Consider the following 13,517-nt stretch of genomic DNA (forward strand, 5'->3'; position numbering starts at 1 on the left):
TGAAATTTTTAATGGGAAGGTTGATGCTGCATCTCTGCGATTACCTTTTAAATGGTTACTTTTATTTCGCAGTTCAAGGCTCCTGCCAGGGCCAGAGTGGAAACCCAAAGCAGCCCTGACAAATGTTTTCAGACCAGTCCCCATACAGTGCACACCAAGTGCAGTGAGTGAGCCTGACCACTACACAAGGGGCTTTGGGAGGCTCTCCCCCCCAAGAAAATTTAGGATAAAATGGTGCATTCTACAACAAATTTATCATTATATATTGAATTGTATTAGCTTTAGTAGTAAATGATGACCTTACTATCCCCACCAGGATACAACAATCTTTGTTGTGGTTCTTCCATGATTCCCTTATTATCACCCTTCAACAGTGCCTCTCATTTCTCCATCGCGGTACAAAAGGGGGTGGTGATGGACGGAGCATCTGAACCAATCAAACACTCACACCCAGTCATCAGATCTGGGTTTCATCCATCACCGTTCTTTAGCCCACTCTGCCACCCCAGTTCAGACATGGTCATATGCAAATCAGTCTCACCCTGTGCCTCATAGGAACAGTCAATCCCGAACTGCCAAGCCATGCCTTCCCTGGACCAGAAACAAGCTTCCTAGGACCAGTTTCTGACATTACAGCCGTCTTCAGCCAGGCTTGCTTGAATCTAGTGGCAAAGTGAGCAAGGGACTCACGTCTGAGCATACCCTGCCAACTTATGGCGAACAAAGCGGTACAAAATGGGGTGGTGATGGACGGAGCATCTGAACCAATCAAACACTCACACCCAGTCAACAGATCTGGGTTTAATCCATCACTGTTCTTTAGCCCACTCTGCCACCCCAGTTCAGACATGGCCATATGCAAATCAATCTGACCCTGTGCCTCATGGGACCAGTCCAGCCAGAACTGCCAAGCCAGGCCTTCCCTGGACCGGAAACAAGCTTCCTAGGACCGGTTTCTGGCATTACAGCCAGGCTTGCTTGAATCCAGTGGCAAAGTGAGCAAGGGACTCACGTCTGAGTATACCCTGCCAACTTATGGCGAACAAAGCGGTACAAAAGGGGGTGGTGATGGGCATCTGTCACATGTATATCATTTGTTTGATAGCATCTCTCATACCATTGTAGGATGTCAGAGCACTTTACATCACACACATATAGAGGCAATGAATCATACTTGTAAATCAGTGTAGAGAAAATGTTACATAAGGCAAAGGGGACTACACAGTGCAGGATTCACATGTCATTCATACTGGTAGGCATTTTTAAAGAGTGCTTGGTCTGGAAAAGCACAAACTCAGGATTCAGAACCTAACAGTGGTTAGCATTGGATTTTAACAATAAAAATGTTTTTCCACCCAAATAAACCCCTTCAGCAGCATCAGGATAATGAAAGGCTGGGAAAAACTTGTACCATGCAGTGTGTAAGCAGCTCTTTGATGACAGTTTATAGGTCACTGTGCTAGATTATGATTGTCTCTGATGAGCTGAAGAGTAACAAAAGAAGCTCTGTGAAAAAAGAAGTAATGCACTGACCTATGCACACAAAATACAGTTTTTTAAAATGCATGGTACGCGTTCTTTGTAGCAGGAATATTAACCCTCTGTGCTACATTAGATAAGTCAAACCTGCCACTGGACAAAACGCTCATCTCTATCCAGTAGGTACACTAATCACTGGTGTTATCTTGACACTTCTATTGTTGCTCGAAAACTGCTAATTCTTCAATGAATTTTAAAGTGCTTTTAAAACTGCTGCCTGAAGACCCCCTGGGAATGTGTCCACGGACCCCAGTTTGGGAAACACTGGCATACGCCAATAATTCACCCAGTTATAGGAGGCGTCTCCAACGAAAACTGGCCTTTACAGCAGAAGTTGTTGATGGAATTATAGGCTTTTAATATGAGTTTCAAGCGACGTTATGGCCAATTATGAATGCACTGAATATGACTTAAGCATAAGGAGGAAACCAGCCAAGTATGCACAAGTAGGGAGTAATATGTTCTCACCTTGGGATAGAAGTAACCACTCCTCGCCCTGGAGTTTGAGAGCTTTATAGTTTCCTTAGGTTCTTTTTTGGAGGACTTGACAGAAGTGTACTGCAGTAATCAATCTTCCACCCAAAGATAGCTCTTACAATAATGGCCCTGGGAACCCAAGACAAAATATGACCAATCCGTCTTAGTAATTTAAGGCAGTGAAACAGTTAGACGAAGCAACAGTTTAATTCACTTGCATTAACTGTATGCATGTAAAGATTTCATGACATCAATTGTTTTGTTAGCAAGCATAACGCTGAAACTAACTACCAAAAATAATTCTGTTATGCAGGTTCGACGAGAACCAAATGGCAAAAACGTGCTTTTTTGGAAGATTGCAGTTTTTTTTACATTTATCTACACACTTAATTTGTTAACAACTGCCTGAAAGGAAGCTCCAGCCCCTGTCACAGAGAGCCAAAACTATATGTGGGTGTCATCTTCGTAATTAGGAACATCAATTCCCTTTTGACAGAAGATGCCTATCTAACAGTCATAAACATGAACCATGGTCAGACCTTGCTTCAGCAAACTCCTGCTGGTGTCACTTAGGACAGAGGCACAACACTACTTAGCCACTTTCAACACACCTGCTTCTTCCTCAAATCTGGAACACTGGTTGCCGTGGTTAGGAAAGCAGTTTGCAAATTACATAAGATGCATATGTATGAAAACGTCTGGAAGAAACCATACAACTTTACAGTCATCTCTAACACAAGTGCTAGACACATGCGAAGAAGGCTTTACCACTGCCCAAGTAGGACAATGCCAGCAATTGACGGGTCTGACAGACAGGGTTACTGTTTTCAAATGAAAATATGGAACTGTTAAATAACTTGCTAAATAGGCTAAGTTTGCAGAGCGTGACGTCTTTTGGTGACGAATCGGATGGGCTGCAATCTGGAGTGTTCACAAGGATGACAAGCATTGGTAAAGCTAATGTCTCTCGCATTAGCAAGCCTGCAATGTTTTTCAATAATTATTTAAAAAATATGCAATACAAATTAACCCCTTCCATGCTCATGACGAGCTGAGCTCGTCATGACCACACCCGTTTTAATTGTGGTCCAGCACAGGAGGGGAGTCTTGCACGCAGCAATGTGGTTAAGGAGTTTAAAAGTGAGCAAGAAAATAGGTAATAACGAAAGAAATGACAAGAGAGATTGGACCACCAGCCCAGTACTGAAAAGTACTACTTTTAAGCAGATGTGTACATGATCAGGTAAAATGCTGCCACTCACAGTGCAAGGGAGTCAATGGCTTAAGTCCTGCTGCCCACTGCCCCATGCTTTATGCAGCATGAGGAAAGGTTGTCTTGGGGAGTGGGAGGAACTAAAATAAGACTGCCAAGCTAACAAACCACTGGATGAAGATGGCTGACCCAAAGCCCCTCTATGTGCCTATAGATATAAATTCTCTAATAGTATATTTTGTCCTTAAGACAGTTCATCACACAAAAAAACATTCTAAGCCGGAACGTCAATGTTTTTTATTACAATTGATTGTGGTGTGGTCGAACATATTGGACTGATACTCTCAAGATTAATATAAATCTATCACGTTAGATCGGTTACTGGGTGGAGTTACAGAGGAAGGTTATTCCTGTATTAAAGCTTAGCTCCTGATTTCACCTGAATGAGTTTTGATTCAATACTTTACATTGGGTGTGTTAGCCCTATGAAGTATTTGTTTTATAGGGTCGTGTCAATCTATCTATAAACTTTCTCCCACAGAAACATATACTGAAGCATATCTAGACCTGTTATTGTCCTATACTTTCTGGCACGTGTGGTTTTATTTTAGCTTTGTAAATGAAGACCCAAAATACAAGTAAAAGCTGATTAGATGAGCTACATGTGTGACATAGACCAACTTGCAATATACTTTATTTTTTACAGCTCTGGGTTTTTATATTAGCCAGGTTGACTTAACAATTGAGCCAGACCACCATTAAAACTACTTTTCTGGGAATATGTTCAGCGGTTAATAAGTACAACTAATTTTAAGGTTTAAAAAGATAACTGCATCAGGAATCTTTGATACTTCCAATTATCTTAATTTTAACTATTAATCACTGAGCAAATGTTCACCAAGGCAACAGGCAGTACTAGAGCCTAAATAATGTGATATTGTGTTCAATAAATCGTGGGCAGAAGTGGGTCAGTTAATTATTGCTGGGCAAGTACCTAATTTTACCCACAAAAACACATGAAATCATTGTGTATTAACGAAATCCGCTCCAGAGACCTGTTCTGATAAAATTTACTGTTCCTTTGTGCTCATTTCCTGCATCAGGTTCATTTTGAAGTGCTTAAATTGAGTGAAACACTGGGGATAAAGGAACAGAAAGAACAAAACTATTCTGAGTTCAAATTATTTGGTCACTTAGGAGAACCAAAAATAAAAGGCACAACAACTTGTTTAAGGTCGTATCACATTTTAGCGAATAGACCCTAATATTTGGTAGTCTCCCAGAAAGAAATATTCTATGTCTAGTGCATTCGGACCAATTTTATTATCATACACTTGCTGCCACCATTTAGATTTTTTTTTTTAAAACTATCTCAAGCTTTGCAAAACACAGGAACAGACAAATATTTTTTTTAAGTTGGTTGCTTTAGCGGCTAGGATTAAAAACAGAGGAATTTGTTTTTAGAGTTTCCAACTTGCCCGCAACATCATAACTGGGGAATGGGTTGATATCCCTGGGCAATACCACTTTCTTGAGAAACCTGCACAGGTTTTTAAAGTAGTGTTTATTCCCATCGTATTTGGGTAAACTCTGGATTAAATGACCAGTGGCATAGTTTCATGGATAAAAGGTACTAGCCCCTATATCACATCTGATTGTTGGAAAGGTCCCGTGATGTAAGTGTAAGGTACACCTCTGGGAGCCACGTCTGGTAAGTAATTAGTATTTATTTACGGAGCAGAGAAACAACATGCACCTTGCCAGCTGACCAGACCCTAACTGTCAAATCTGGAATCTCGCTTGGCTGAGGTAAGACACTAGAATAAACAGAGATTCTGGAAGGCTACATAAAGAGTAAAAGAAAGACTTAATTCTAATGGCAATTCTTACAAAGATATGATTTACAACATCCCGCTGCCCACCCCAGTGATTTGACCACCTTCTTGTGGCTTCTGTCAATGTTTTCAATAACACTCCCTTACTGAAATGATCAAGTTTCTAAGTGCTCTTAGCGCTAGCAGATAAGCGAAGTTAAGATAAGAGAAGATCTTTTTCCTCTGGTTCCTGGGGAACTTGGCGCTTAATGGTCAATATCCTTACACCGGGCTCATTTGGGGTAGCGACAGTGAGGAGTTTAAGCTAACATTCAAAATGCTCTCAGCAACTCGTCGTGCACATCCAATAATAAACATCTAACGCACCGCATTTGTAAAGTGTATCGCTGCTCGTGAGAGCTCTACGCGCCTGCAAGATGCATATGTATCCTTCCTCGGTATCAGCGATTGCTGGCACCGTACTTCTCCTATGACCACTATGAGTGCCAACAGAGTCCTACATTTGTGCCTTTAAAAAATCTGACCATCCTATATGTTGCGTCTCTTTGGGGACGGCTGTGTCCGCATTCTTCTGGAGTGTCTTTGACTGGCGGCTTTGGGGAAGGGGTTATGACCAGGGTATCCTAGAAGAGTAGCAGCAGTACTTAGGGATGAAAGCGGAGTTCTGGATCCTTCGGGGTATGCTTAGTGGAAGATTCTCTGGACGCGCAGCTCTACAAGACTTTCTTGCGATAGCTGTAGCCCAGATTTCCTGAAGATCACGGGCCAAGAACTCCGGGAATAGACTAATGGTCGAGTTCTGAGAGGGGAGCTATGGTAGGGTGCCCTTGCAAGAGTAGGAAATCTCTTACAGTAGTACCGGGTGAAGGGGGCTGAGTTTAGAGTCTCCCGTGTCTTTGAATTACTTTCCTGGGGATGCTACAGGCTAAGACTATGGCTGAGGTCTAAGAGGAAGGGTTATGACGGGGACTCCTGGGGTGTTGCGGCAGGAGAAGTTCCTGGGTGGCAGTCTCAGAGACATGGGCAATCTGCTGTGCAATACCTTTGCAGACTCACCAGCTCAGCGTCCTATCTCGCAGCCATTCCAAGAGAGGGAGTCAGAGCTCCCATTAGTCTTCTCAGAGATCCTTGGCGTTAGCTCTTACTCTTCCCTCCGACCTCCGGCACTTCCCCCTCTACGACACACTGACCCGGAAACATTCCTCGTACGCTACTGCGCATGCGCTAGTCTTTGAAATGGGCAAGCGTCTCGCTCGCTAATGCGCATGCGCCAGCTAGTCTTAGCTCCGTGATTGCGGACTGAGACTGAAAGGAAACCAGCGAACCTAGTTTAGCGGTCGCCTCGGAACCCTTCTGGAATTGGTGAAGTAGAAGTACCTTTATTCTTTATTGTCCTGACACCGTACAGAGAACGAAACGCTCCTCCGGTAAGCAAGAAAAGAACCAACTGCCTACCGCCGCCTCTGCCCAAGGTGCTACTTGGTACCCAACGACATCACAATGCCTTGGGCATGCCATAGGAAGACATTGCCACCCATGGTCAAACAGGTCAGCATGAAAATTAATCACAACACATCTTTTTTTTCGGAAGAAAACATTACATTCACAAAGGAAATCCTAAAGTGGAAATCTAGAATGTTTATAAAATAAAACTTCTTTCATAGCTTTAAAAATGCTTTTCAGACTAAAGCAAAAGACTGTTATACAACTCTATTCTGTTGTATCTTGGTAATAAGATTACTTTGTGGTATCCTAGTGATGTGTGAGCCTTCCATGTTCTGGAAGTTTGGCCATAGCTGGGACAGTTGCTGCCAAGAGAGGAGTGGTAAAGGGGTTGTTCCTGTTAACTTAATAAATCTTCTTTCATCTATAATGTGTTTTCTCATTCTTAAAAATGGCGACGAGGAGGGGATGAAGAAGCTATGAGACAAAACTACTATTTCCTGGATCTACTTTTATCAGCTTTGGAATTTAACCCCTGAAATTTCTATTACAAAAATTTGAGAGACGTTAAAAAATTGTTATCAACCCAGCTGGATGTGAATCTCCTCTGAAGGTGTCTGCAGATTACTTTAATCTACTTCAAAGGATGCCTGTGTCGTGATTGCGGCCACACTGTGGAGAAGATTGACAAGGCATTGACAGCAGATCACCAGTTACACGGACCAAACTCTGGTTTAAATTGGACTAAAACTCTGGCGGTCAACATTTTTAACTTATTGGTCACGTATACGGGCAAATCCAACATCAAAGCAGCATTGGTGAGTAAAAAAAACCCCAACTTATTATCATTCAAGTTCTCACCGTTATTCTCTCAACGGTTTCTGAGTGGGCCGAGGAGCGCGACTGGTGGGAGCGTGACCGGTGATTCCTGTGCCGGAAGCAAAAGCGTGACCAACGTGGTTGCTTGGCAACTGGAAACAACATGAAGAGCGAGAGCGTGATCAACGTGCGTGATCAACGTGGTTGCTTACCAATCAGAGACAACGTTGTGTCATTAAAACGAAGTCTTTGAGTGAGGAGTATACGTTGCTTAGCTACTGGAGTCTGCGTTGCTGCTGCAGGCAGAATTTCGTCAGTGTGTTACGAGATGCGCGTCAACAAAGTGTATAAGTCGTTTCTGCAGTGTGCTGGATTTCTTCAGCGTTACGAAATGAGCGTTTGCAGAGTGTATAATTTATGTTTCCTCGCAAAATATTTTCCTTGCGGTGAGTTTTTATTACAGGAGACCTGTGAATTTCTTCTTCTGTTTGGTGATGTGTAGTAACAGTGCACATTATTGAAAGTGACCTTACTGTTCAATAAAGTTCTTCACATTTTCATTGACTACGGTGACAACTTTCATTATTAAATATATTTTTTTTTTCTATGACTTTGTGGTGTCGTGCTCGTGGTGCATTCTCCGGTTGCCATAGTGTTGGATGATGCACCACAACATTTGGATATATATTTGTTTTTGCACAGGGTTAAATAGTACCCGTTGCTATTTTAATTGGAATCCTGCTATTTACACATAACCAATTCAAGTTTGTACTTTGTTATTGGTTAAAAGCAACGGTACTTCGTTTTGGTTAAAAGCAACGGTACCTGTGCGCATTCTTCAAATCGACTGAACGTTCTGGAGGGAGAGGCATGTTCTTGTTGTGAGGCTCTTTGTTCTTCCCCGTGAGTTGTGTGACGTTTCTACGGAATCTTGAAACGACGCGGCGAAGTTCACCTCACGTCACGTCACGCACTACATCATCACGTGATCAAGGTCACGCAACGTGACTCCATTTTGCCTTCACTGTCAATATCATTCTCGTTCATTGATTCACCCACAAGTATTATTTGCTTCATTTTCGAGTAACGGAAATTTTAGGAATTACTCGAACGGATTCTTTTAGACACTCAAGGTACTGCTTTAATCCTTTTCTCAGTGAATTTAAGAAACATTGAAATATTCTGAAGATTTGATTCTACGGTGATATGCACACCATTGTCGCATGTTACATTGAACAGTTTCGGTGACATGCACACCTTGCAATTCTCTTACTTGTTTTAAATTCTTTTCATTTCCCTTACATTGTACTTTTTTTTTTTTTTTTTAACTCATTATACCTTCATTTTGTTTTTCTGCTCTAATATTAACGTTTTATTTTCAGGTTGCCTTTAGTTGTTATCAAATGGCATCACAAGGAGGGTTGAATACTCCTGTTCCATTTTTACCCCGTCCTGGTGAACCATCAATGAAATGGTCGGATTGGAAAGTCTACTTTTTAAATTATATAGAGGCCTTAGAGGAAGAACCGGATGATGCATTTTCTCAAAATAGAAAGAAGAAAATGCTTCTACATAGTCTAGGGCCGGAAGGCAATAGAATTTTTAATCAGATGGAAAAAAAGGTTAGAGCTGATGACAACACTGCATTCCTAGACGCTCTGGAGGATTTAGATATGCATTACCATCCACCAGTTTGTGTAGGAATAAGCAGATATGAGTTTTTCAAAAGGAAACAAGGGAAGTCAGAGTCTGATGAGGACTATGTTTCATCTCTAAAGAAGTTAGCCATTAATTGCGAGTTTAGCACCCTTCATGATAGTTTCATTAGGGACCAATTAGTAATGCATTGCAACAATACCTCTATTCAAGAAAAGCTTTGGACTTGTGGTGATTCTCCACTTAACAACATTTTTGCAATTGTTAGAAAGGCAGAGATGTCTAAGAGGTGTGCTAAAGTTGTTCTTAAGGATAATGATTAAGAAGATGACTAACAGTGAGCAAAGTGTCTCATAATTATCAAAAAAAGAATAATTATAAATCCTCTTTCTCTTATAAAAAAACCGCTAATCCTGGTCTATCTTTTAAAGATAAAAAGAAAGCATTCCTAATTTTTTCAGATGTGGGTTTAATGGACATTATGCTAATGATCCTAAATGTCCAGCCTTAAAATCAAAATGCAATTTTTGCTATAAAATTGGTCATTTTTCTAAAGTTTGTAAATTTAAATCTGGGAAAGATAAGAAAATGGTGAAATGCATTGATGACTCTAATGAGCCGAATGCTGAGAACTATGATGCATCTAGTGATGATAGCATCTTTTGCATCCTTGACTTTTGGGACGATGAGAATGCTGTTCTGAATGTAAATTGCAGATCTAAAAAACCTACTTGTGACATCTTAATAGAGGGAGTTTTAATTAATATTGTACCTGATTCTGGCTCTCCCTACACGATCGTTAAGCGTGATATATGGAAAAAGTTGTTTGCACATGTTTTAAAAAAGGAGTTATTGCCACCTGATAGTAAACCTGGTACGTATACTGATGAAAGAATTCCCATGGTGGGGTTCGTTGAGGAAATTTTTGAATTCGAAGGACGGAAATGTTTGGGCAAATTATATGTTGCTGAAGTTGGTCCATCCGTTCTTGGCTGGATCGATCAAGGTGCATTAGGCATTATCTTAAATGCAAGAAGTGATGTTCAAGTTTTGATCCTTGAAGAAGATAACAAAGAATTCCTAGACAGAATAACCTTGCAATTTCCTAAAGTTTTTTCAGGTGGGATTGGGAAATTGATTGGCTTCACACACAAAATTATCTTAAAGGATGGTGCTAAACCTATTTGCCATAAAGCAAGGAATATCCCTTTGAGCGTCAGGAGCGATGTCATGAAGGAATTGGATACCTTGGAAAAGAAGGGACTCATTGAGCCTATAGAAAGCTCAGAATGGTTGGCTCCATTGGTCGTCGCGTGGAAATCTGACAGCCGTCTCCGCTTATGCATTGATTTAAGGGACCTAAATAAAAACATTGTAATTGATAAATTTCCTCTTCCCAGGATTGATGAACTTCTAGCACAAAGCTGCAGTATAAAATGGTTTTCTTCTATAGACTTGGTATCAGCTTACCATCAGATTTCCCTGCACGAGTCAAGTAAAAAACTAACGGCCTTTATAACTCCTTTTGGGTGTTATCAGTTTATAAGAATGCCGTTTGGACTGGCATCGGCAGCGGCTGTTTTTCAACGCCTGATGCATAAGTTATTCAAGAGTATGGAATGTGTAACTTATTTCCAAGATGACATACTTGTAATGGGTAAAGCCAGAGTAGATCATGAAAAAGACTTATTTCTGTATTGAAAACTCTTGAGAGTATTGGTTTGACAGCTGAGTTAAAAAAGTGCAAATTTGGTATGAACTCCTTGACCTATTTAGGACATGAAGTGGGTGCAAAGGGCATTTTCCCCCAAAAAGTTGGTTGAGGCAATTGAAAACGCTCCTATTCCCAGTTCTAAAGATGACCTTAGATCATTTCTAGGGATGATTGAGTTTTATTCAAAATTTGTGAAGGGTTTTGCAGACAAGACTTTTAATCTTAGACAATTACTTAAAGTAAGAGAGGAATTTGTTTGGAATGATGTGTTACAAAATGACTTTGATAAAATAAGGTAAAGAAATTGTTAATGCATTTCCTCTCCAAGCATTTGACCACACCTTGCACAACATAGTCACTACTGACGCTAGTGGTAAAGGATTAGGGGCTGTTTTTTCACAGTCTGGCAGTGATGGATTCAAAGTCACAATTGCTTTCGCATCCAGGTCTCTAACCACTCATGAGGGGAAGTTCTCAGTTATTGAGAGAGAGATGCTAGCTGTTGTATGGAGTATTGGGAAGTTTAGACAATTTGTCTGGGGCACTAGATTCACCTTGCGAACAGATCACAAGCCCCTACTGTAAATCCTTACCTCAGAAGGGATGTTGAAGGCCACTCCAAGACTTGCAAGAATGAGTCTTAAGTTACTAGGATATACGTATGATGTTGAATATCTTCCTGGCAAAAAGAACATTGTTGCCGATTACTTAAGTCGTTCTCCCTTACCTGGTTGTGATGACTCATATGATTCATTTGAGTCTAATGAGGTTGCTGTTATCCATGAGGACAATGACCAAAGATTAGTGGCCATTTCTAAAAAGGACTGGGAAGTGTGCTGTAATAAAGATGAGATTTTGAGCTCTGTTCGTAACTATGTCGTTAGTGGATGGCCACATAAATCAAATTTGAAGGAAGAGCTTAGACTATTTTGGGAAGTCAAAGATGAGCTTTGCATAGATGATGCTGACCACTTGTGTAGAGGTGAAAGAGTTATTGTTCCTTGTTCTTTAAGGAGTAAAATTCTGTCTATCAACCATGAAGGTCACCTGGGTATCCTGAAATTGAAATCTAGAGTAAAATTATCATATTGGTGGCCTGGATTGGATAAGGAGGTTGAGAAGTTTGTTCAAGAGTGTGATATTTGTGCTAATGCAGATAAGTCCTTACGTGTATTTAAACCTACTCTTGGATTTAGACATATTCCTATTTATCCTTGGGAGGATTTAAGCATGGATTGGCTGGGTCCTGTAGAAAATTGTGAAGGCAGTATTAAACATATCCTAGTTGTGATTGACAATTACTCCAGGTGGCCTGAAGTTGAGATAACGGAGAAGTTTGATGCTAGAGTTGTTGTTGCGTTTCTTCGCAAGTTGTTCCTGCATGAAGGTGTTCCGAGGAACATTTTAACTGATAATGGTCCACAATTTAGATCTGAGTTTTTTTTAAATTTCTTGGAAAGGAATGGTATTACTCCTAAAAAGATACCTGTTTACCATCCCGCCGGGAACGGCATTGTTGAGAGATTCAACAGGGTAATCATGGGGAGCATCCAAGCCTCTATTTGTGTTGATAAGGATTGGGAAAAGGAATTGCTAGAAACCATTTGGGCCTATAGAATCCCTCCCACTAGTACCAACTACAGCCCATTTAGGATCCTTAGAGGTAGGGAGCCATTTACTAAGGATAATGTTGCGTGGAACTCAAAGAAAATTTGTGGTAAGTGGTCTCCTGCTTTAGTTCGTTCAAGACTAAGGAAGATTCAGGATTCTCACATTAGTGAATTTGGAACGAAAAATGTTACTAAAGAGGCTGAGCTCAAAGTTGGGGATTGGGTCAGAATTAAACTTGACACTAAGGTTAAGAAAGGTCAAAGTACATTTTCTGATCCTTTGCAAGTTGTGGAGTTATATGCGAAGTCTGCTAAGCTAAGTGATAACCAGGTTTGGCATCATAATAGGATGGCAAAATGTAAAGGGAACTTCTCATGTTCAAAGGCCAACACTGGACCTGACCCGTCTTTTGAATGGATGTGGGATGAGGTTATGCAGGGTGATTTTTCTGGGAAGGAAGTTGTTAGAACTTTTACAAATGATGTTTTGGAATCATCTCCGCAGTTGCCTGCTTTGTCTCCTTCTCAGTTGCCTTCCTCTGGTTTGTCCACACTGCTGCCTTCTTCATCTGCTTGTAACCAGAATACCACACGCACTGGTAGGCAAATTAAGGTTCCTGCTCGTTTTAGGAGCTATGTGATGTAAACTTATTTATGTTTTTTGTAGTTATTGCTCTTCTTTTATTTTAACACCTTAGCTGCGTGTAAACATTTCTCCCCAGTGCTGCGCTGTCCATTAGAACTAGTGCTGAATGGACGTTCAATGGTCGTGCGCAGCACTGGGGAGGTAGCGCTGCTGACGACCATTGGCCGTCAGCAGCACTTAAGGGGTTAAGTTCATTGAAAGAAGGGGGTGTGGGTTATATTGTTTATCATTTTGCAATGTTTATCATTTTGCAATGTTATTTTGCAAAGTTATTTTTCAAAGTTTATTATGAAGATTTAATGTTCTTTTGTTTCTCTCTTAATGAAAAGAGGGAAGATGTGGTGTCGTGCTCGTGGTGCATTCTCCGGTTGCCATAGTGTTGGATGATGCACCACAACCACACTCCAGAACGTAGGGAGAGTATCTGTTATTGTGCGGAGCCCGACAGGATAAGGACGTACCTGCTTGCTATCTAATAAACGTACATTTAGATATATATACTTGGATCGTCGTTCTTTACAGACTTTGATATACCTATATTAAAACTGTTATTGTAACTACTGTT

At 40.8% G+C, this 13,517-nt stretch overlaps 1 protein-coding gene across 4 annotated transcripts in view; it reads right to left on the minus strand.

Moving 5' to 3' along the window:
• Positions 1-6,276, minus strand: part of TAF12 (TATA-box binding protein associated factor 12) — a 117,571-nt gene extending 111,295 nt beyond the window's left edge. Inside the window, exons 1-2 of one of the 4 annotated variants that reach the window (XM_086957549.1) lie at positions 6,121-6,276; positions 2,008-2,145 (exon numbers count right to left, since the gene is read on the minus strand). The gene's annotated coding sequence lies outside the window, so the exon portion shown is untranslated. Of the gene's footprint in view, positions 1-2,007; positions 2,146-6,106 lie in introns of all 4 variants that reach the window. The other 3 variants (XM_086957551.1, XM_086957550.1, XM_086957552.1) reach the window with 3 other exon arrangements.
• Positions 6,277-13,517: the final 7,241 nt, after the last annotated feature.

The sequence above is a fragment of the Lissotriton vulgaris genome, chromosome 2_1 (genome assembly GCF_964263255.1).
Source record: "Lissotriton vulgaris chromosome 2_1, aLisVul1.2, whole genome shotgun sequence".
NCBI classification, from domain to species: domain Eukaryota; kingdom Metazoa; phylum Chordata; class Amphibia; order Caudata; family Salamandridae; genus Lissotriton; species Lissotriton vulgaris.